Source organism: Cyprinus carpio, unplaced genomic scaffold (assembly GCF_018340385.1).
Source record: "Cyprinus carpio isolate SPL01 unplaced genomic scaffold, ASM1834038v1 S000006728, whole genome shotgun sequence".
Classification (NCBI taxonomy): Eukaryota; Metazoa; Chordata; class Actinopteri; order Cypriniformes; family Cyprinidae; genus Cyprinus; species Cyprinus carpio.
In genome coordinates, this window is record NW_024879331.1 from 349,414 (window position 1) to 373,676 (window position 24,263).

The 24,263-nt window shown below is 38.6% G+C and overlaps 1 non-coding gene and 2 pseudogenes across 1 annotated transcript; 2 read left to right on the top strand and 1 right to left on the bottom strand.

The window, feature by feature from the left end:
- Positions 1-1,315: 1,315 nt before the first annotated feature.
- LOC122144578 lies at positions 1,316-7,053 on the top strand (annotated as a pseudogene).
- Positions 7,054-10,164: 3,111 nt separating this feature from the next.
- LOC122134072 lies at positions 10,165-11,342 on the bottom strand (annotated as a pseudogene).
- Positions 11,343-12,490: 1,148 nt separating this feature from the next.
- LOC122144586 lies at positions 12,491-12,613 on the top strand. The gene has a single exon (XR_006159768.1). It is a non-coding gene; the product is annotated as a U6atac minor spliceosomal RNA (small nuclear RNA).
- Positions 12,614-24,263: the final 11,650 nt, after the last annotated feature.

A 24,263-nucleotide genomic window follows, 5' to 3' on the forward strand; every position in this document is an offset into this window, starting at 1 on the left:
ACATTGTGTACCCAGTAATTTGAGCCCACCCCCCCCCCCAACCCAACCACCAATTCCTGAACACACCATACCTGTGAAGGAATGTCCTTGTTTGTAAAAACGGTGGTGTTTGCAAGTTTGTGAACATACCGCAGGATACACAGGAAGCGAAAACTGATGTCAGAAGATGTATCAGACGAAGGGAGAAAGATGGCAATCACATATACAGCATTTTACATTACATTAGTAGCCATGTGATAGTGTGTATAGAGGCGTTACCATGGTAGAGTCTGCACAGTACTATAACTCACCCTTCATCTGAAAAGTGCAGCTACAGTATATGATTCAGTCATATGGCACCAGTGAGGACATTTACTGCATTGACAGTTAAACTTCGTTCTAGCACAAAACCTTATGGCCATACCTTGTGCATCACCCTTCATCACCCGGGATAAATACTTTTACAAAACATTATGGATTTTATGTGAATTAATGCCAGTTAGGTAATGCAAGTGTATTTTCTAACATGACAATTTATTGCCTGTGTTACGGTATTAACAACAACAAAGATGATTTGAAACACGTATGCATTGTTTGCTCTTTGCTACAAGTAAGTATAAATGGTGAAATAAGATCATACTGTTGTGTTTTGGTGATTAAAATCAAATCAATATATATTACAATAATCTTATGTTCTAAAACAATGATTATATTGAATGAAAACATGTTGATTGTAATGAAAGCTATGATATCAGATTTTTTTTCAGAGAATGACTAGTGAGTCTACATATGTTCTGATCATCGTTTGGAGTTCTGTACTTAAAAAAAACAGCTGTTGAGGGGTAAACTAAGAAACTAGGAGTTTGGGTGAGAGAGAGAAATATCTTTGATTTTTGTTCTAGCTTATTTTAATGTTTGTTTTGTCTTATAGTTTTTAAATCCCCCCCAATATCAATCATCTTGATGAAGAACCACTATATGTAGTAGTCCAAGTTGATTTCGTTCGTTATAATATTTAACTGTTGCACTTAACAACGGGTTATTCAAGAGAAGGCCTCATGAAGAAACCTCATCACACTAGGTTTTCTAAAACAAAGCATTGTAATGAAATCTCACATTTCAGTGATACGCAGCAGGTCTCTTGTATGTACTTTAAGGACAGAAGGACAAAGATGTGCATTTGTCCTCTGAGCATAAGTGGCACACTTACAGTAATGTGTGCTCTCTTACAGGTGTCAGCCTCCCCGTAGGTAAATGCTGTCTTGCCGTGATGCCAGCCAATCATGCACATCCGCCCCCTTCTGTGCGACCCTCACCGTCATCATCATTAACTTATATGGATACTGCCACGGCTCTGCACCCCACCATCCCAGATGCAGAGTCAGTGTTATGGTGATGGGGTCGTCTGTGTCAGCACATGGGGGCCTTCCAGTCATCTATACAGGACACTCCTGTGCTTGCAGCTCTCTACAGAAGAAAAAAACAAACCGAAGACCAAACCTAAAATCTGGGACTGAATGAAACCCTATGGACTTATAATATTATAATATAATAAGATTGTTATTTTATTGTTGTATCTTAGTTGTAGTGAAAGTAAGATAGTAATAAGTAGGTTTCACAACCGCCACTTTTCCAAGTCTTCCCATTTATTATTAAAATCCACTGAAGAAAAACTGGTGCATTCCCATTAATCAATATATTAACAATGCCATTGTGTATTTGTTCATAAATCCAGAAGGAAGCACAGCAACAAAATGCCAAATTTCATCTCTCTTTAGTGTTATGTTACTGCTATGCTAAAACTATATTACACACTAAGTTATGTGAAAACCCTGTTAGACAATCTTTTCATACATAGGTATTTTCTTGCTTTTATGTTCTAAAGCTTTCTCTGTGGCTTTAGCTCCTCGACTTGAAGCATTTAAATTGAATACCTGACCTCTAGGTGTGTAATAATAAAAATAATTATTTTCACAATGTGTTTCTTCGAAGATTACGGTGATCTGTCAAAGTCAATGTCCCATTATACTAGTACATATCACTATAATATTTTAACTTTGGCAAAAACTAAAAGATGTGATGTGTGCACTGTGTAATGACAAGACTTTTGCTCTGAAAAGGGCCAGTCAACAGGAACCGAGACAGACGTGCATCACGATATGAGGTGAATGTTGGGTGTTTTGTATATTGTTGTTGTCAATGAAAATGACTTGATTTTCACTGGACTTTGGACCTCAGGTCTATCTAAGTGCCGGAATCAAGAACCAAAGAACCATCATTATCTATGCGGCTGGCCCTAAATATAAGAATACAATAGTGTTCATCCAAAGGACTACGTTTAATTCCCAATGTTATACAGAATGTATGTTTTTTCAAATATTGTTAACTATAGACTTTAATAGGCTATTATACAGCTTTAAGAGTACCTTTCATAATAGACGATGACTATCTGTTTTGTTATTTCTGATTATTATTAAAAAAAATATGTTTGCTGTGTACAACTCATTTGGCCAGTGTGTGTGTGTTATGATGTGGTGTGTGGTGTGTGTGTGTGTGTGTGTGTGTGTGTGTGTGTGATTCTTGATCAAAAGAATGGAATGAGGTGTTGGTATATATTGTTTATTGTCATTTAGATATATACAAGAAGTATATATAACTTACTAAAGTTTTCACTTATTAATTGCATGATGTCATACAATTAAACATGAATATATTAAATATTACCAGTGAACATAAATCTGATTTAAAATAAGGTTTAAAATGTTTAAAAAGTCAGTTTAATGAATATGTCCCATTTGATTTTCGGTTACATACACGTCAATTAAAGCATAAGTGTTATTTAAGGGGAACGGGACCTATAGTCGAGTGCTATGTTCTTCACATAGTCAAGAAATTTAATGAAACCCGATTAAAAGATTTTTAGAATTGATGTTTGTGTTTTCTTGGATTTTTAATCTTTTCATGTATCTATTCAATATTCACATTCCAATTGATTTGATGTATCTGATTTCTGTTTTAAATGCAATATTTTGGCAATGACATAATAAGAATAGATGTCATTTTTGGAGGCATGACTCTTCCCGAGGTTGGAGTTAGTGAAGAGACTTTTATCTGGGCCTGTTGGGAATTGGGATGGCAAATTCTGTGTTTTTTTTTTTTTTTTTTTTTTTTTTTTTTTTTTTTTTTTTTTTTTTTTTTCTGTGGTTGCTGCAACTGGCCAAAAGCCATGTAGGCATGACCTGTGGAAATACATTTGTATTTAATATTTCCCACTGACTTAGAACGAAAAGGATCTTAAGGATCAGTTAAGATATGTAGCCTAGAGGTGTATCTCTCAGGGCCACCTGGACCCATGATCACCACTCCAAAAAGAAGGAGGCACCTATATTTACTTAAATAAATTGACCAGTTTTACATTTTATAGCATCTGTGGACATATAATACTAATAATAATAATAATAATACAGTCGCCGCTTTACCAATATTTATTTATTTGAATTGTGCTACGCAAACTTTTTGCCGTGTGGGGTCATTGACGTTTGAATTGCGTGGAAAAAACCACACAGTGTTTGTTTGTTACGTGGTTTTTTTCATTCTTTGCATTACATTTTGTATGTATTGAAAATCATGGGATGAGAAGATGACGCTGCAGCGCGGTGCTAGATCACCCTTGAAGCTGCAGTGCAGATTTCACAGTGCACACTTCAGATCCGTTTACAGTCGCAATGGTTCAACTCTGCACCAATCAGAAGGCCATATGGAAATATAAGGCGTGTCTTGCATTGTTAAGCAGGTGACGATTCGTCGGTTCCCCTGGCAACAGCCATTTAACCCAGTCGCGGAGGCGGAGCTGGTTGTAAACTCACGTTTGCTCTCTCCCGGCAATCCGAAGTTTCCACAACAACAGAAATTATAAGCTTGGTTTTTTCACTCGTTTAGCGTCGTTTTACATACAAGCCTTACCAAACAAGGGAGTTTCAGGAGAATTGTTCTCGGTGAGTATTGAAAAACTAGCGTTTTGTGCTGTAGTGTGTTTTTTTGGGAGAGTCTCGTGTTTGGCATCGTGTGTCAGGTGCTGCAGTAACTCCTGTATAAACTACTCTCAATACAAGATCTAAAACAAGGTGCTGCTCTGGGTTGTCAAAATGTATTTTAAGATGTTGAGATTTTTTTATTATTATTATGTATTCTGTATGGGTGTGCACTAAGGTCATAGCTTATATTCGTGGACTTGTTTACTTGTTTTCAAAGCTCTCTCTCAGTCTCTGATTCGTTCATGGGGCTGTTTATTTACCGTGAGAAACTTTTGTTTTAGTAATATTTGGTAATTTATGATAAAGTGTTTTGTTTGTTTGTTTGTGTTTATAAAACCCGATATAAATCCACTAATTTGGTCTTTGAGTGAGTTTAAGTGCCAGGAGCTGCATATCATTGGCTTGAGTCCTAAATGTGCTCATGTCACACTTGACTAGTATCATCTTTCAGGGTTTTGACTTTTCTTTTTTTTTAAATCCATGCCTCTGTCCTGCTCTTAGTCATTGCCTGGATCAGGGCTCTACAGATGGACTGAAATCAAACCCAAATTCGACCACCACCCAGAATATCCAACAGGGGCGGAGGAAACAAACGAGAAAAAAAAAGCCCCAGTGAGCTCGACAGAGCGATTCAGGTTTGTTGTTTGTAGATTTTCTAGCTTTGTGTAGTGGGCGGTTTGTATTATTTAATGTCTCAGCTTACATGAGAAAAGTAGATTTCACGCCCTTGTTGTTTTTAAAAAAAATACTTTAGTATAACTGTAACTAATCCCCTATATACGTAGTTATGATTTATACATATTGTGGATAATTAGCTTTGTCTATAGGTGTATAACTGCACATAATTACCTGGGATTTTACTTCCTTACAAGGCAAAATCTTCTCACTGTAGATGGCCAGCTCAGGAGTATTTTAGTGCTTTGGACCAGAATGACTTTGAAGACATGGGACCAACCAGTACGGCTGCAGTCACAAAGCATGCCAACAGCTAATCCTCGGGTTCCTTTCATTTCTGGCTCACATCCAGTCTTCTCTCCAATGATCGAAAATGATAACAACCTTGTCCTCAAGGAGGTATGACAAATTAATACAATTCTGTAAGTGCCCTTGTCTCTGTATGTTGAGTCATAGGAAAGCACATATCTGTTTGTGTGTGCAGTTACGGTATTGTGTGTGGTCTCAAAGCTATAATTTTCTAAATATGTTGGTATTTACTGCTCATTACTGGCCGTTTGCCTTGTGATTCTTGGATAATGAATACGTTGCGAAAAATAGCTTGCTGCCCACGCATCGTAGGTGAAGTGCAAGAAAAGAAAGTAGCGCCCTACTAAAAAGAGTATTAACTAACAAAGCTGATAATACGATGTTTTAAATAATTTAAACTGATCAGCGTGTTTTTATGCACTTTAAATTACGCAAAGTAATTGAACTCCTGAAGTAGGCAAGAAAATGTGAATTTTTCTTCTAATATTGTACATTACATCAAAAACGCTCCCCTCTCTTTTTTTTTAATATCAAAAGGCATCTGAGTTGCCCATTTAAAGCAAGTTTACCTACCATTTCAGAAATGGGTTTGGTTAAAGCTGAGATATTGATAAAAGGGGAGATATTTTTCACTACACGGTTTTTCTTTACTGAACCTAATTAATTTATTGGTGTGGATAATTAAATGTTTCCAATGGTATGCAAAAGTAGACAGGCATTTTGCTTAGGCTCTTATTGCCCGCTCTGTGTGTACAGTAATTTTACATACACAAAAGATGTGATATAAATGTGCTTACTTGCCTGATGCGGCTTCTTATCAGAGCTACGCTATTTAAGTGGAAAACATGCTACAAAATGAATGAGGCGATTACCATAAATATTGTTTTATAAATATTGCAGCTGGGTCAATGACATAAGGGTATCCGCAATGAAGAAAAGGAAGAATCTAGTCATACACTATTAACAAACTGTGTCTGTTTTTCAAAATTGTTCATTGATAATTCTTGTTTCAGCCTAACTCTGTGGCCCCTGCACTAAAACCTTGGAGCTTAAACACTTCACTAGATGTGAACCGGTTGCTTTTCCTACAGCCAGTCATGCCAGCTGGTGACCGTACTGGCCACAGTTCTGACAAGAAGAAACATTCCAGAAAGCATGTTCCCATGCAAAACGCCTTTCAGAAAACTACCCCACATCTTGCACAAGGGTCTACAGTTGACGAGAGTCCCAGTGCTATCAATAAGAGGTCAAACCACAGTCATGGTGGAAGACATCAACAACGCCGTTACGATGATAAACCTTTCCACGGTTCCTCTTTGAAGCAGGATGTGTCTGAGACATTTAAAGATTATGGTGTAGACCCCAACATTGCATCACTGGGAGAAACTGGTCACACTGTTGAAGACATGGGTTTGGAAAATTCCTCATCCAGGCTTTCTGACCTTCAGGAGCCCCACACCACCACGTCACCATTCTCACTTTGCACTGACTCCTTCCTCGCTTGGTTCCCTCAAAAGAGTCCCAAAGCTTCAGTCACCCAGAGCAGTGATATGGAGAGTATCCCAGAGGCCCTTTCTCCAAGCTCCAGCAAACGCGAACGCTTCTGCAACACGTATAACATTTTTGAATCGGTCAGGCCCTGCTGGGCATCACACTGCGCACAAAGGAACTTATTCGACAAATAAACGATCCCAGGCCCAACTTCAGAGTCTGCAGGCTCAGACTGACCTCTTCTTGGAGGCCATATGTAGTGGAGATCCCAAAGTCTGGACGAGATTGCAACTTATCCTCCAGAAATCCAGAAACAGTGAAGAGACACCAGCGGACACACTGGCGGATTCTGTAAGGGGTGCAGAGTAGGATATGACAGACGTGGGTTGTATGGTGTAGTAGCAGGTTCAGATCTTAATATTTCAGCTGTTGTATTCTGCGGTTTTCGCCACCTTTGCTCAGACCTTTTCAAGTTTGGCACATTTCTAATCAATTGTTTAGTAAATTTGTCATAATATCAGTTGAAAACATCAAAGATTTAAGTCTTCAGTAGAGTCCAGAGGTCTAGTTACTCACTCCAAAGTGTTATCTATCCAACATCATTCTTGTTCTTGTGTGTTTTTGTCCAAAGTATATAAAGACAATGTTTAGGTTAAAACTGCATCTTTTTCAGAATTAACTGATTCAGTGATTCAGTATTTATTAGCAGTGTAGTCTCTATTTAAAAAAAGAATGCTATTAACCATTCTTTTATCTCAATCTAATTGGTAACTATTTAAAAAGGAGGCCTTGGAACACTGGAACTTAAAAATAGTTTCTGCTCAGAATGAATCAAAATGGAAAACAGTTCATTTCTAATCTCTGTATCTAATAAATGTGACCCTGTCTGTGAAATCAAGGCTAAAGTCTCCAAATCTAATTATGAGATAACAAGCATCAAAGTTTGATTTCAACCATTTATTTCACTGATTTCAATCTTTGACATGTCCTTACTCAGTCATTATTAAAGATATAAAGGTTATATTTCACAGAATGTTCTACATCTTTATGAAGGATTATTTTATGTAGAAAACAGTAAATCACAAAAAAATTACTTCAGCTGGGTTTCCACAGGCAGGGTCACAAATGCCTTTGACAAAGATTTGAGTACTTATACTTAAGTACACAATTCCCAATTATTTTTTTAATTCAGTTGAAAATGTGAAATTCAGGATCATCTTTGTGAAACTTTGTAAAAAAATATGTTTGTAATAAACATTATTTGTATGTGTATAATGTGTTCTGAAATGCGTCTCCAAGTAAATGTTCTTGTTATCTATGAGAAAGACCAATGGAGGTTAAGAGTAAGAGTACTTATAACCATTTGTGCTGGTCAGAGTGTTTTTGAAGTAGCATTTCAAATGTGGTCGTTATGTAATGCCTTGTGTCATATTATTGAGTTTACATTCTTAACAAAGATTTGGATGTGAATGATCAAATTGACAAATGTACTGGTTGAATTTTTTTCCATAGCAATCTGTTATACTGCACGCAAACAGACTGTTTATTGTGTTTGGGAAAGCAGGTACTAATGACAGAGGTCAGGTTTAGTGGAGTAATGAATGCACTATGTCATAGCATGTACACTGTGCAAGTGTACTTTGCTGTACACATCGTGTTGATTTATCAGAACGACATATTTTTGCTGTAGAAATCTATGCAATAGGCTTGTTTAGTATTAGCATTGTACTCAAGTGCTGTTTTGTATTCTGTAGGTGTCATTTGACTTTTTATGTGCCTTCAAAAATAAAGGCTTTTTAAATATAAAATGTCAGATATTTTAAAACTATGCCCTGGGTATTAGTTAAAGTTTGAACAATTTGTTCCGTAAATCATGGTTTAATGTGTTAAAGGGATATTCCACCCCAAAATGAAAATTTTGTCATTAATCACTTACCCCCATGTAATTTTAACCCGTAAAAGCTTTTTTCGATTTCGGAACACAATTTAAGATTTTTTGGATGAAAACCGGGAGGCTTGACACTGTCCCAATGACTGCCAAGTAAATAACAGTGTCAAGGTCCATAAAAGGTATGAAAGTCGTTGTCAGAATACTCCATCTGCAATCTGGGTTAAATGAAGCGACGGGAACACTTTTTTGTTAGTGAAGGAAAACAAAAATAATGATTTTATTCAATAATTCCTTTGTCAACGAGTCTCCTTTGTGTCTCTCCATATCACACACCGTGTGCTGTGTGTGCTCTTTTGTGTCATCCACGCCACAAGGATGCGCTGTTTTATTTCAAATCAAAGCTAAATACACGTAGAAACAGTGCATCCTTTTGGCGCGGATGACATAGAAGAGCATACACAGCACACGGTGATATGGAGAGAAAATACTATATTCCTCAACAGAAAATGCATGTTCATTATCATTGCATGCCATATTTTTTTTAAGTATCAAATACAGAAACTTATTAATACAGAAATGTATTAATTCACAACAGTATAATAACTAAATAGGTGGTAGAAAAATGACATGAAAATATAATTTTAGCTGTGATAGTGTAATTGGCAATGCAAATGGAAACTGCAGCTTCTAAACAACTAAACAAAGCATAGTCAACTGATCCAGTCAAGATGGACATGAAGAGTTAAGATGTTTTTGATAAGATAAGATGCTCAATTCAGCTGCAGCCAAAGGATGTTGAGGGGCCATGTTTCCAAACGTCAAACAGGACTGAGAGCGGAGCAATCGTGAGTGTGCACTTATAATAATTGAAACGCTGACATGAAACTTAATAGTGGATTGCTGTTTTATAAGTGGGTTTTCAATTACAGAATAGTGCGACCCTCCATTATTACTATTTTGACCATGTTGGACAGAGTGCACAGAAACATAAGCCACATTTACTGCCAAAGACAAAGATAATTAAAGATATGAAACAACAGACATTTTTAGAAGAATGATGCTGGTATCAAGTACATGTGTGCTATTCAGAAATGAATTGAAAATTAAATCCTGGTCTAGTAACAGAAATATGTTGAAATGAACTGAAACAGGATGAACTGAAATTTCAGAAATTTGAATCTTGAATGGAAGTAGTATCAAAAAGTTCATATAACTGTAATGTTTAAATAGAAATGCAAAGTATGTGAAGACATACATTACCATTCACAAGTCTCCTATGCTAACTAAAAATCAAAAATACTGTAAAAACAATAATATTAGGAAAATAGTACAATTTAAAATAACTTATCAAATGATAACTTAAAGTGATGCTTAATGTTTGTGTAAACCATTAGGATGATGAATATAAAGTTTAAATGAACAGCAGTTATTTAAATCTTTTGTTGCATTCTAAATGTCTTTACTGTCACTTTTAATCAATTTTAATGCATTCTTGCTAATTAAAAGTACTAAAAGAAACTGAGCCAAAAGTATTTATTTCATGTATCATTTATGCATTACCTACAGTATGTTGATTTTTATTTTTTTTTTAAATCGCAGTTCAGTACATTTCAATGTTACATTTAAATTTTCTTGTGGCATGTGGCCAAAATTTCTAACTAACCTAAATGTTACCCACATTTTAGCAGGCCACTTGTGTAATAGTGTTCTGATTAACTAGTGTGCATTGTTTTGTGTAAATACCCATCCATCCTTTAATCCTGGCCTCCTTCTCTGATGGTTACCGCTGCTAATCACTGCTGCCCTGAACTAGGGCTGAAATTGAGTTTCAGCACAGTGATGACAGACATAGATATTGGCTTTACCACACCTTTGTGACATAACGCTCTCCTAATTTGTGCAGCGATGACAGAAATCCACTAAAAATGTAGATCAGTTGCGTGGGCTAACACAACTCGAGTGAACTGATCATATTTAATAACTGTTCCACACAGGCCAACTTATGATAAACACACTGATATGGCAAGTTCTTGGCTTTTCAGTCATGTTTGTGATCATGGTAGACCTGCCAGTTCCCCAGGTTTTGGTCTCCACAGTCTGAACTGGTAGGAAAAGGCCCAGAGCCCACCGGGAACCAAAAACATCAGTCAGGTTGGCACGCCAGGTCCCCCGACCCTCTGACAACTGCCCTTTTTGTAGCTCACACCAGGTTTTTGCCCTCGGGCTACTAGTATAAGCTGTTGACAGCAGAAACCAGCGCTCACTAGTCCCAATACCCAGCCAGACGTACAGCATTATAACCAGAAAGAACTGGAGACCGGAAATCGAACCTGAGGGGGAGAAAAAAGAGAAAGAATGTACTTATCCAGGATTTGAAGCAGGAAAGCCTCAAGAAAGACTGAATTAAACTTACCAAGGAAGAAGTAACCTGTCGAGAGCGGCAGAAGAGTGAGGAACGTCAGTGGGTTCTCAAAGGAAATGGAGTATTCCATCGTAAGATATGCCACCCCAATTACCAACGAATACAGACAACAGCAGGACGTATAGATGCTGAACATAATAAAGTAGCGCATGTTCTTATTCCCAATACAGTTTCCTGTGAAAAAGCAGTGGTGGTCCCGTTTTAGAATCACTTTCTTACACACTTTTGCAGAAGTGTGGCGTCCATTCAGGAGGTAGTGGGCGTCAATTCGTCCGGGCAGTCAGGTGAACAGACTGGAAATAACTGTCTCGTTGGCACTCTCAGATGGGTACCATATAGTCATTGTGTAATTACCCAGCGCGTTCCCAATGAGGAATAGAAAGACGCCAATGTGGACCAGCATGGTGGGATTTAGCGCCTCATCTGGACTTTGGAAAACAGTGGGCATGAAGAGGAGGAAGTGGCGGGTGAATGTGACCACGGTTGCAGTGTAGAAGTATACAGGTGCAATCGTATTGAGTAGTCTGAGTTTTACCATCCTGAACAAACATGCCTGTGTTAGATTAATTAAAAAAAAATTCTTAATTCAGAAAAATGTATTTAAATGAAGAGTATAAAATCATAAACTTTAAAAGCAGTTTATCCCTATGAAAAATAAAACTACTTGAATCGGAAATAATGAAAGAAAGTTACTGGCATACTGTAAACTTAACTTATACTTTATAATGCTTTTAAATACTATATATATATTTTTTAATAAAAAAAAATAATAAAAATACATGGATAGTTTTCACTGTCTGTCAATAAAGAATCATACTGTCCCAACAAGTATTAAGCAAGTTCAAATGAAATGAACTGGAATTGTGCTCACATAATTGCATGTCTTCAGAGAAAAATAATAATTTGGAATAATAATTGTTTTTGAACTTTCATAGGTAAATAAGGAGAGGGTGTGAAATTTGTGCTCCAGTAGAGAGCCAAACGAAATTTCAGAAAAAATCTGTGTTCCAAACATGTTTCCTAAATACTCCCTCGCCTTTCAATGGTCGGCAAAACAGATAGCCCCGCCCCCAACTCACACCACTGGTTGAGCCCATGTTGCTAAGTGGGACTAAACAAAAAAAATAAGCAATGTTGAAAGCCAGAGTGTTTACACTTTTATATCCAGGAATAATTTAATTTATGTTTATTGTATGTGTTTGATTGATGAAACAGAAAGTAGATCACTTCACGATGAATGATATTAAATACGCTGTGTTTTCCGCCAACTGGCAACCCGGGGTGCCAAAATACAATTGGGTAAACTTGCAGTGGGTGGGTTTCACAAACCAAAACAGAGACCGACATTCCGGCCCGGAACGAACATTTTCAAAAGAGAAACTGTAGCATTGTTTTTCAGATAAATACGAATGTTAACTTGGCATTTTTCTTAAATATCTGCAAACATATTATGGTACTGTATGTTTATGCTTTAGTAGAGTCAAAAACTTACATACAGCACCTTTAAACTGTGACAGGATAAAGTATTTTAACATAGAAAGATCAGGGTCGTTTCTTCCATGTAGGAAGGCAGTGTCTCCTCAAAATATTGGATGAGAAAAAAAAATTGTAGTACAAAAATAAAACAATGACAATATTACAAAATGTAAAAAAAAAATGGATACATCATCTCAGTTACATATGTAACCTGAGTTGTATGAAAGGAGAGAAGGTTAGCACTCCCCTTGACAAGGATGGAAGAGGTCCTAGTGACCTTCAACACATGGTTAAGGGATTGTCACCTACTTCATGGCATCTCTAACCAAGTTTTGTGGGGAAGTCGTGGCCTTATGGTTAGAGAGTCGGAATTGAAATTCAAAGGTTGCGAGTTTGAGCCTCGGACTGGGCAGGAATTGTCATGGGGGGAGTGAATGTACAGTGCTCTCTCCACCTTCAATACCACGACTGAGGTGCCCTTGAGCAAAGCACCCAACCCCCAACTGCTCCGCAGCATAAATGGCTGCCCACTGTGTTCACTGCAGTGTGTGTGCACTTTGGATGGTTTAAATGCAGAGCCTGAATTTCGAGTATGGGTCACCATACTTGGCTGTATGTCACGTCACTTATCACTTAACCTTGGTTCCCTGAATAGGGAACAAGGTGCTGCGATGACGTCATCGCTATGGGAACACCTCTGAAGCCCTTATACCATCATGCCAATTTATTGGCCAGTAGCGCTTAGCAACCACCGCCACAAGCATACGTCACGTATGCTCATATATGTGTGCTGTGATTTTTCATCAGATTTTACACTATGATGAAGAAAGCAATATCAAAGGTACGGAACGGCCAGCATCGCAGCATCTCGTTCCCTATTTAGGGAACCAAGGTTACATATGTAACCGAGATTTTCCTTTTTATAGATTCACTTCAATACTACTGCGATGACATCATCGCTATGGGAAACGTTATACCATCACGCCTGACATACCTAGATAGCTTGAAGACCGAGGAAAGAGTCTGCTCAAGCGGAGGAGAACCCAGGAGCCAAGAGCTATCCTCACATCAAGACAAGTAGAACTTGATGAAAGTGCTAGGAGAGGACTAACCTGCCACTAAGAGAGCCTGAGAAGAAGCCATTGCTCTCGTAAAATGATCACGCACCTTTAGAGGCGAAGTCACACCACACGCCTCATAGGCTAAAGATATATTCAATATCTGACCCCGAATAGCAGGGAGAAAGCCCTCCAACCACTTGCTGAAACGGAATTGAAGCAGCCTTAGGATTAACTAGGCCTAGGAAACAGTAAGACTTAACCAACATTTGGGAAAAGTCCATACAAGAGGAGCTGACAGACCCTGCAGATCCTCATTCCTCTAATAGAGGATAGGATTACCAAAAAACTGCATAAGATTTCAACGTTATCTGAGAGACTTAAATGGATCAAATGGATGGCCTGCCAGGCCTTCCAACCTAAAAATAAGTCACAAAAAGGAATCTGTGCTGGGTGGAAAGGCCTAACCCGTCTTGTCCCTGCATGAAACGGGAAACCAGAGGGTGACATCCTGCTGAAACACCTCTATGGGTAATGCTCAGCAGATATGGCAGCCACATAAACCTGATGCAGGTCCCTACAGGGTAATGGACTGGGTTCAGATTGAGCCCACTTAAGTGCATACAGTGTCTCGTGGAGGGAGCCCAGAATTAAGAATAGTGTCGGTAATCTCTGCCAAGACACCGGAACACATTATAACTCTGCTCAGGATTCACACCCATTAGTTCCAAAAAATCCTGATGGGGATGTCCAAATAATGCCCAGAGCCCGAGTCAGCAGGTCGTGTCTGAGAGCAACCTCCCAAGGGGGTCGGCTAACAGACTGACCAATTCTGAGAACCACGTACGAGTGCGCCAAAACGGCACCACCAACAACAGATGTTCACTCTGACCAACCTTACTCTGAACAGAATCGTTTGGAAGCAAACAGGTCGACGGGAAGGCATAAGACTGGTCCTGGGTCATTCTTGGGCTAGAGTGTCCACACCCAGAGGTGACGGAGGAGACAAGAAAACCAGAGCGGGCAATAAGCATGCTCTAAGCAAACAAATCCACTTCCACTCGGCCGAACCTCTGCCATATGAGACTCACCCACCTGAGGGTGCAATCTCCATTCTCCAGCCTCCAAACTCAGCCTCAAGAGTTAGACCACTCCTAAGTTCAGGTGACCCGGGACATGAACTGCTCTGATCGACAGGAACCTGGTCTGTGTCCACGTCTCACCAACCTGCACAATGGGCAAGAGCGTAATCCTCTCTGACCAATGTATGAGACCACAGCCGTGTTGTCAGTCCTTGACCTAATGTGACAACCACTCAATTGGGTAAGAACAGTATAAGTGCCAGAAACGCTGCTCCAAACAGTTTGTGATTGAGCTAATATTAGCCAATCATCAAGTTAACTCAAAATTCAGACAACAGGGCCAGAGACGCACCAATTCACCTTGCGTTCGAGGCCAGTTTCCCTGGAAGAATACAGTATTAGCAAGCTTTATTCCAAAAGCAAATCTGAGGAACTTCCTGATTCTCTTGACGATCTGGATGCGGAAGTATGCATCCTTAGATCGATGGTCACAAACCAATCTCCGGTTCAGATAGAGACAGGATGAACTTCTGCGTCAGCATCTTGACATTGCATACTCCAAACTCAAGGTTAGGTGACGCAAATCCAGTCAACCCAAAGAAGTTGGATGGTGTAACCATATGACAGCCTGATCCTCCCTCATGAGGCCCCGAGACACCCGAGTTGTGGGAAAAACTCTGAAACAGGAACAGATACTAAAATCAGTTAGGGGATGTGACGAGACACTAATACCACGGAGCACTAATACCACGAGACTGGGTTCACGAGAACGAGACGAGATGAGATTTTTAGACGAGACGAGACGAGACACGAGACTGGGTTCATGAGACAAGACACAGTCTTTTATTCAACTGAAAAACACAAAATGCAAAAAAATGTAGGTGCATTTTGAAATCCAACTTGTACTTTATGAAATTAAACTTCTATTTTAATTAAATTATATGTAGCAATAAACAACATGTAAACTAGAGCTGCACGATTCTGGATAAATTGACAATCATGTTTATAATATTATTATATATATATATATATATATATATATATATATAAAATTGGAGATCACGATTTCTCACAATTCTGAAGAAAATGTCATTACTGAAAAAAATATGTATATTAATCATTTCATTTCAATAAATAAAAATAAAAAAATAAGGGGGCTTGAGTCATACCTGTCAACATTTGGATACCGAAATCCGGGAGACTCCGGTGGGGCGGGGCGGGGCGGGGCGGTTGGGGGGGGGGGACTCGACAGATGGGGGTTGGGTTTGGGTCGGGCGGGTCTGAGGAAAGTTAAATACACATGTAAATACATAATACATAATTATTTATAGGGCTGGGCGATAAATCGATTTTATCGATTAACTCGAATGTGTAGTTTTACATCGATTTGTTTGAATGAAAATCGGGTTTTCTTCCCCCCACCCCCCCCCCTCCCGCGCGAAGAGACATGCTGCCAAGCAGAGCATGTGCGCGAAAACAGAGCGGTGAGAAGCTCCGCTACGTTTCCCGCTGTATGGACGTGCGCTCCACTCAGTCGTTCAGTAGCCGCACCAAGCAAGCGCCCCCATTAATATTCCGCTCACCCTCGCCATAAACCAATTCCCCGCTCAGATCCCGCTCCGACATAAAATGTCTCTAGCAGGCCTAATGTTTACTATCTGTACCGAAATTCTTGGATAATTGTCTAAAATTATGCATGCAGATAAATGGCAATTTTTCAAAACGAAATTCTTACATTCTTTTCTTAATTTTATTAATTGTATTAGGCTAATTAAAATCTATTTAATATATTAATCTAACCTTAGTAAACATAGCCTACCTAAAATTCAAAAACTGAAGAAGTGTATTTGATTTTCATGAAAATAGCTGGCCGTTGTTATTCTTGTTATCTAACGGTGTAGACACAGTTAGACACTGTCTGCTCTATTTACAACAAGATGGAGATATAGACTAGAAAATATATTTACACTTGCTCTGTCCCTACGTCCAATGACACTGACTCACTGCGGAGTTGGCAGTTTTAATCTTAACAGCTCTTAACACCGAATGTGCACATGGATGGGAGACGCATGATGGGCTAGTATAATCTTTCCAGCATTAAGGTAGTAATACTGCTTTTTTTTTTTTTTTTTATTATTTTGTCTGTTTTAAATTTGACTAGTAAATGATAAAAAATGATAGCCTCTTTTGTATTGCATTGCATTGCTATCAGGGATGACAGATTGATAAAAAAGACATGCTATTTTGTGACTAGATTTAGCTTTTGATACTTTGCGGTAAAAGTGGCTCTCTGATTGACTCTGCCCTATCAGTGCGGCTCCCATTAAAAAAAAAAAAAAAAAAAAAAGAGTAAAGACCTTTGACAGTCTTACAGACTGTATCCAGTATGATAAGAATGTTATGTTACATGTTTATTTTATGTAACGTTTTTCAAGGTTTACAATGGCAGGACCTGCCATCTTGTCTTTTGGCTTGTTGTTTCTGATTGCAATTTAACATGAAGGGGGAATCCAGATCAAATCCCAGAAGGTAAAATCAAAACAAAATAAAAGTTTAAAGCTTGTTTTGAACAATTTCTTTGTCATCTGAATATTGATTTTAAGTAGGGGGAAAAAAATCGGTTTAAATCGTAAATCGGAATTTGTTGTTAAAAATCTGGGATTTTTTTTTTTAGGCCGTTAAATTAATAATAATATAATTTATATCGCCCAGCCCTAATTATTTATAAGAATTATTGTGATAATGAGACTTATGTTTCTTTTTTCTTTATCTTTATTATAACAAATTTTATATTACAGAAAAGGAAACAATGTGGTGCATGTGGAACATGTAACAAAAAATTTCATGTACTTGAAGTACATGGAAACACCTTCATAAACGCTAGGAAACACCTTCATATTAAATACATGAGGTAAAGTACTTCATGTATTTAACATGAAGGTGTTTCCTAGTGTTTCTTACATCCAGAATTATAATTGTAACCTGGCAGACTTTTGATAAAGTTTGAAATCGCGGGTGTGCCCCCTTTGCTTGCCTCCACAGCGCGATTGTGCCTTTGGGATTTATTGTGCTGCATTACGTCATTTTTCCCAACGTGTCCGATACTGAAATCAGTGCATTACTTTGCATACTTTGCAAAAAGCGTGGGAATTGTCGATGCTGCTTCGTGATAAGAAATTAACCATTTTCTCCGACCAGCTGTGTTGTTATATTTGCAGTTATATTTAGTTTTTTTTTTTCGCCGTAGCATCACCTGAGCTTTCTAATGCTATTTTTAGTGACTCTTGATTCAAATTCCCCCGTCTACCTGCGCAGATATCAACTGCTCAACAGAGCTGTAGGTTGCCAGGTTGAGGTCACAAATGGGTTCAAAATAGTATGATGTATCTATTGTGTGAGTAGGATTCGTTTCATACAAGTCTGGCAACTGGACAACCTTGGAATAATGTATTGATGTGATTATTCATAGTAACGAGTAGGGCCATACAAATTACGGGAGTTTTCCCGAGGAGAAAATAAACAAAACGGGAGGTGGGCGGGAGATGGGTTGGTATTGGAATACGGGAGACTCCCGGGAAAAACGGGAGTGTTGACAGGTATGGTCATTGTCCCAATTCATAAAGACTTGTTTCACTAATGGAATCTCCTGACGAACGATTTCAATGACAAATACTTTTTTTAAACGGGCAGTTGTCACCACCTGGTGGAAGAGGTAAGCGTTTACAATACATACACGCATTAAGATACTTTCGTTTGTGGATCACTAGTGTAGAGAATAAGTTTTTTATACCCAAACTGTAACTTTTATCCTAGTACTTGTTGCTTAAATGTCTTGTAACACAGAAATAAATAATGTGTGGTTGAAAAGACTGTTTGCTCTTTCTGAATCAGCAGCAGCAGCGTGAATGATGCATTAACATGGGCAGCGAACAGAACAACGGGGGGGGCTTCTCACACTCCCACTGACACTCGCGATGTGAAAGTCATAATAGGACATAACTGAATCTTTGTCATTCAGAATAAGATTGTGTGGGTGTTTGAATTGAGATCGCGATCTTTAAATGATTAATTGTTAGCTCTAAGTAAACACTGCAAAAATGTTTTTGCAAGGATATCATCAGGTTCTCGCGCAGACCAGTCCGATCTCACGAGACACATTGGATCTCGCGAGATCTCGTGCCACGACATGTCGTCACATCCCTAAAAATCAGGCATGCCAGCACCAACCACAGAGTGGGGACTTGGATGTTCACATAGACCCTGCACCAATGGCTTTAGGGCTATCCTCTCCATCTCCAAGCTAAGGTGCGGAGAATTGTCAAAATCAGTCTGAAACGCAACATGTGGTGGAACAGCTGATAGAGAGGCAAACAAACTTGTAGGTTACCCACATATACAGTTCCAGCTCAATGCAACAACGGAGCTGAAAAGAACAGAGTAATTAGTAATGCAAACCACAGCTTCGCGTAGCATGAAGCCCCCAACATCTCTAGTTGCACAATAATGTATGCCATAGTCACATAATGCAGCTAGTCATGTGGACGCGAGTGTTGGTAAGCAAAAGCGCCGCATCAATCACATAGAAGTAGGCTGTCCATGGTGAGCATTAATAGCTTGCCATAAGAGATACTCTTACAGGTGAACTCATTCACAAGAAGCTCAGCTCAGTGCAACTCAGTTGGGATAAGAAGAATAATGATTAGGCCTAGTTATGCAAATAGTGTTGCTAGCCTGAAGTGCCAAAAACCATGTTGCACGACAAATGTGTGTTGCAAAAGTCCACAGATCCAGCTCATAGCACGGAGTCAACTATTTGTTCCAGCTCAAAACAGCAGTGGAGCTGAAAGAATAGTTATTAGCTGGACAGACTAGTGTTTGGTAGCATGAAGCACCAAAAGCCTAAGCGCACCGCAAATGTCAGCTGTGGAGTCCCAGCTTAAAAACAGTCACATGAACAAGAGATGGAAGCATAAGCACCAAATTAATGTACATGCATTAATTAATGTAGTGCAGAGGTAGAGACAGGAAAAACCCTGCTCAACTCTGAGTCACTATGTCATTCGATTTTTTGTAAAAAGAGCTTGCCATAGGAATTTACTCTAGATGTGAGCTAGTGACACCAGCAGGTAAAGTTACAGCAGGAGTCCGCGTCTCTCTTGCCTCCCCTGAGCCCATTGAGTTTTAGGTTTCAACATACCCCCTAAAGCATGGGTGAGTCTGGTGGGGGGTAACTGAGATGAATGGGGGGGGGGCACGTGAGAGGAGACAATGCCTTCATCGCAATATGATTGAATATGACTGGTTATGGTTGGCTGTGATTGGTTCATTATAGCGTTAATGTTAAAACAGCTTGCCACTTAATGTTTCAGCTCAATGCAGCAGCAGAGCTGAAATAAATATTATATCACTCTGGCAGACCAATGCTCGGTAGCATGAAGCGCCAAGACCATGGTAAACAACAAAATATCTGCTGCAGGACTCCTCAGAGTCTGCGTCTAAAGACAGTACACAAACAAGAGTTGGAAGCGTAAGCACCAAATCAAATGAACGTGTCTGCATCAGTGCAGTGCAGCTACAAGGATACTCTGAAACACGTGAGCTCTTCCACTTGTTTCAGCTCGACGCAGCAGCGGAGCTGAAGGAAGTAGTCAGGCAACTAATTATTGGTAGCACGGAGCGCCAAAATCATAGTGTACAACAAACACCTGCTGCAGGACTCCTCAGGGTCTTCGTCTAAATACAGTACACGCACAAGAGTTGGTAGCATAAGCGAGGGAGAGGGGAAAAACGCCTGCTCACTGTTATAGCTTGCTATAAGAAATACTCTGAAACACATGAGCTCTTCCACTTATTTAAAATTCTTGGTAGTTCTAAGCGCCAAAAAACATAGTGCATGACTTAACTTCCTAAAATCAGTGCCTCTTATGCTGTTTAATAAACTTGAGAAACACTTGATCCAGGGAGAGAGTTGAACAACAGGGATTTTATATCAGTAAGCTCGCTCCTTAACCCATAGCTTATATCTACAGGTGCTGGTCATATAATTAGAATATCATCAAAAAGTTGATTTATTTCACTAATTCCATTCAAAAAGTGTAACTTGTATATTATATTTATTCATTACACACAGACTGATATATTTCAAATGTTTATTTCTTTTAATTTGATGTTTATAACTGACAAATAAGGAAAATCCCAAATTCAGTATCTCAGAAAATTAGAATATTGTGAAAAGGTTCAATATTGAAGACACCTGGTTGCCACACTCTAATCAGTTAATTAACTCAAAACACCTGCACAGCCTTTAACTGGTCTCTCAGTCTAGTTCTGGTAGGCTACACAATTATGGGGAAGACTGCTGAATTGACAGTTGGTCCAAAAGACGACCATTGACACCGTGCACAAGGAGGGCAAGACACAAAAGGTCATTGCAAAAGAGGCTGGCTGTTCACAGAGCTCTGTGTCCAAGCACATTAACAGACAGGCGAAAGGAAGGAAAAGATGTGATAGAAAAAAGTGTACAAGCAATAGGGATAACCCGCACCCTGGAGAGGATTGTGAAACAAAAACCCATTCAAAAATGTGGGGGAGATTCACAAAGAGTGGACTGCAGCTGGAGTCAGTGCTTCAAGAACCACTACACAAAGACATATGCAAGACATGGGTTTCAGCTGTCGGATTCCTTGTGTCAAGCCACTCTTGAACAACAGACAGCGTCAGAAGTGTCTCGCTTCAAAAAGGACTGGACTGCTGCTTAGTAGTCCAAAGTTATGTGCTCTGATGAAAGTAAATTTTGCATTTCCTTTGGATATCAGGGTCCCTGAGTCTGGAGGAAGAGAGGAGAGGCACACAGTCCACGTTTCTTGATGTCCAGTGTAAAGTTTCCACAGTCAGTGACGGTTTTCGGTGCCATGTCATCTGCTGGTGTTGGTCCACTGTGTTTTCTGAGGTCCAAGGTCAACACAGCCGTATATCAGGAAGTTTTAGAGCACTTCATGCTTCCTGCTGCTGACCAACTTTATGGAGATGCAGATTTCATTTTCCAACAGGACTTGGCACCTGCACACAGTGCCAAAGCTTAATTGTCCAGCAAACTCACCTGACCTTAACCCCATAGAAAATCTATGGGGTATTGGGAAGAGGAAGATGCAATATGCCAGACCCAACAATGCAGACGAGCTGAAGGTCACTATCAGAGCAACCTGGGCTCTCATAACACCTGAGCAGTGCCACAGACTGATCGACTCCAGGCCATGCCGCACTGCTGCAGTAATTCAGGCAAAAGGAGCCCCAACTAAGTATTGAGTGCTGTACATGCTCATACTTTTCATTTTTATACTTTTTTAGTTGGCCAAGATTTCTAAAAATCATTTTTTTAGTATTGGTCTTAATTTATATTCTAATTTAAAGTTGTGAAGGAATTTGGGATTTTCCTTAGCTGTCAGTTATAATCATAAAAATTAAAAGAAAAAAACATTTGAAATATATCAGTCTGTGTGTAATGAATGAATATAATATACAAGTTTCACTTTTTGAAGGAAATTAATGAAATAAATCTACTTTTTCATGATATTCTAATTATATGACCAGCACCTCTACAGCTTGTGTGCCTGCCAGCTTGAGAGCCCGAGGCTGCTGTAGGGTATGCATTATCCAATCCGCATCCGAAAGAATCGATTATGAGATTCCGGAGGGGGAATCAGATTTGACTAACCACCTGATTCACGAGGCGCTCTTCTGATGAACGCATGCGGTCCGGGAAAGACAGTGAGAGAGAAAGGGATTAATTCTGTTCTCTCACTCTCTACAAACTCGGGCTCATCATCGTCACCCCAAGTGTCAAGTGAGGGGACTCGGCAACCGCAGAAATAGAACAACGGGGGTTGAACGAACATCTCTCCTTCCTCAGAAAGAGAGCGAGCCCAGGGTGCAACTTACTTATTTTAAAACACAGATATAATGGATAGATAAAGGCCGCAAAGCGGTCTTCCTACCTGTTTCCTCATGAGTCTGTGTAACATGCATCCATACATACTGGAAAACTCATTGTGTCTTCCTTAGAGGAGTAAACTGCTCTATATAAATAGATGGCTTAGAACACAAGAATCTCTTTCTGACGGGGCAACAGAAGATTAGATTCCTGAAGGAATTAAATCTGATGAAATGGCACGTAGCACGCATATATGAGCATACGTGACGTATGCTTAGGGTGGTGCTAAGCGCTATTGCCCAATAAATTGATGGTATACGGGCTTTAGACATTCGTCACACCGGAGTTGTTCCCATAGCGATGACGTCATCACAGCACTGAAGGGAACACTCGTTTTTCTAAAGAAACTGTGCAACAGTGACACCAGCAGGTAAAGTTACAGCAGGAGTCCGCGTCTCTCTTGCCTCCCCTGAGCCCATTGAGTTTTAGGTTTCAACATACCCCCTAAAGCATGGGTGAGTTTGGTGGGGGGTAACTGAGATGAATGGGGGGGGGGGGAGACAATGCCTTCATCGCAATATGATTGAATATGACTGTTTATGGTTGGCTGTGATTGGTTCATGCAATAAATCCCACCTCTTGTGTGTTCCACATTCGCAAATCAGTCAGAATTAACAATATAACGGGAATAATCATTTAAAAACGTAAGTAAACAATTAAAATACTTAGATATAACCACTGGCCTGAAAGTGGCTATGAAATGGCCATGATCTGTGGGAGTTTTTAGTTAGTAATCAGCTTGGTAAAATTTTAGGTAAATCTCTGTGTCTGTGACCAATATTTACAAAAGTTGATGACCAATGAACCGAATAATTAAAAAATAGTTAACTATTAAAAATTATTTTGGAATAAATGTAAAATGCTTGAAAACTTGATGAGATTCATACCTGGCCTTAATAAACAGAATATTGATTACATTGTTAATGTAAAACTTTGCCTCCTTATTTCAGAACACCACTGATATATATATATATACAGACCAAAAGTTTGGAAACATTACTATTTTTAATGTTTTTGAAAGAAGTTTCTTCTGCTCATCAAGCCTGCATTTATTTGATCAAAAATACACAGAAAAAAAAATTTTATATTGGTGATATATTATAACAAATTTAAAATAATGTGTTTTAAATGTATTATACTTTAAAATTATCATTTATTTTTCTGTGATGCAAAGCTGACTTTTTTAGGATCATTTATCACATGATCCTTTAGAAATCATTCTAATATTATGATTCATTATCAAAGTTGGACACAGTTCTGCTGCTAAATAATTTTTTCCAGAACATGTGATACTTTTTTTAGGATACTTTGATGAATAAAAAGTAAAAAAAAAAAAAAAAAAAAAAAAAAGAAGCTATGTTTTTAAAATATATAAATTATGTAATAACAATATACACTACTGGTCAGTAATATGGGGTCAGTAATTTTTTTCTTTCTTTTTTTTTAAATAAAATCCATACTTTTATTCAGCAAGGATGTGTTAAATTGAAAAAAGTGATAGTAAAGAAAATATATTATTAGAATATATATTATTAGAATTTTTTTTTTAATAAATGCAGTTCTTTTTAACCTTTTATTCATCAAATCTATTAGACAGCAGAACTGTTTCCAACACTCATAATAAATCAGAATATTAGAATGATTTCTAAATGATCATGTGATAGACTGGATGTTACATGTGACACTGAAGGCTTGGAGTAATGATGCTGCAAATTCAGCTGTTGCATCACAGGAATAAATTATTTTTTTTAAAGTATGTTCAAATAGAAAACTATTATTTTAAGTTGTAATAATATTTCAGCAATATTACTGCTTTTTTCTGTGTATTTTTGATCAAATAAATGCAGGCTTGATGA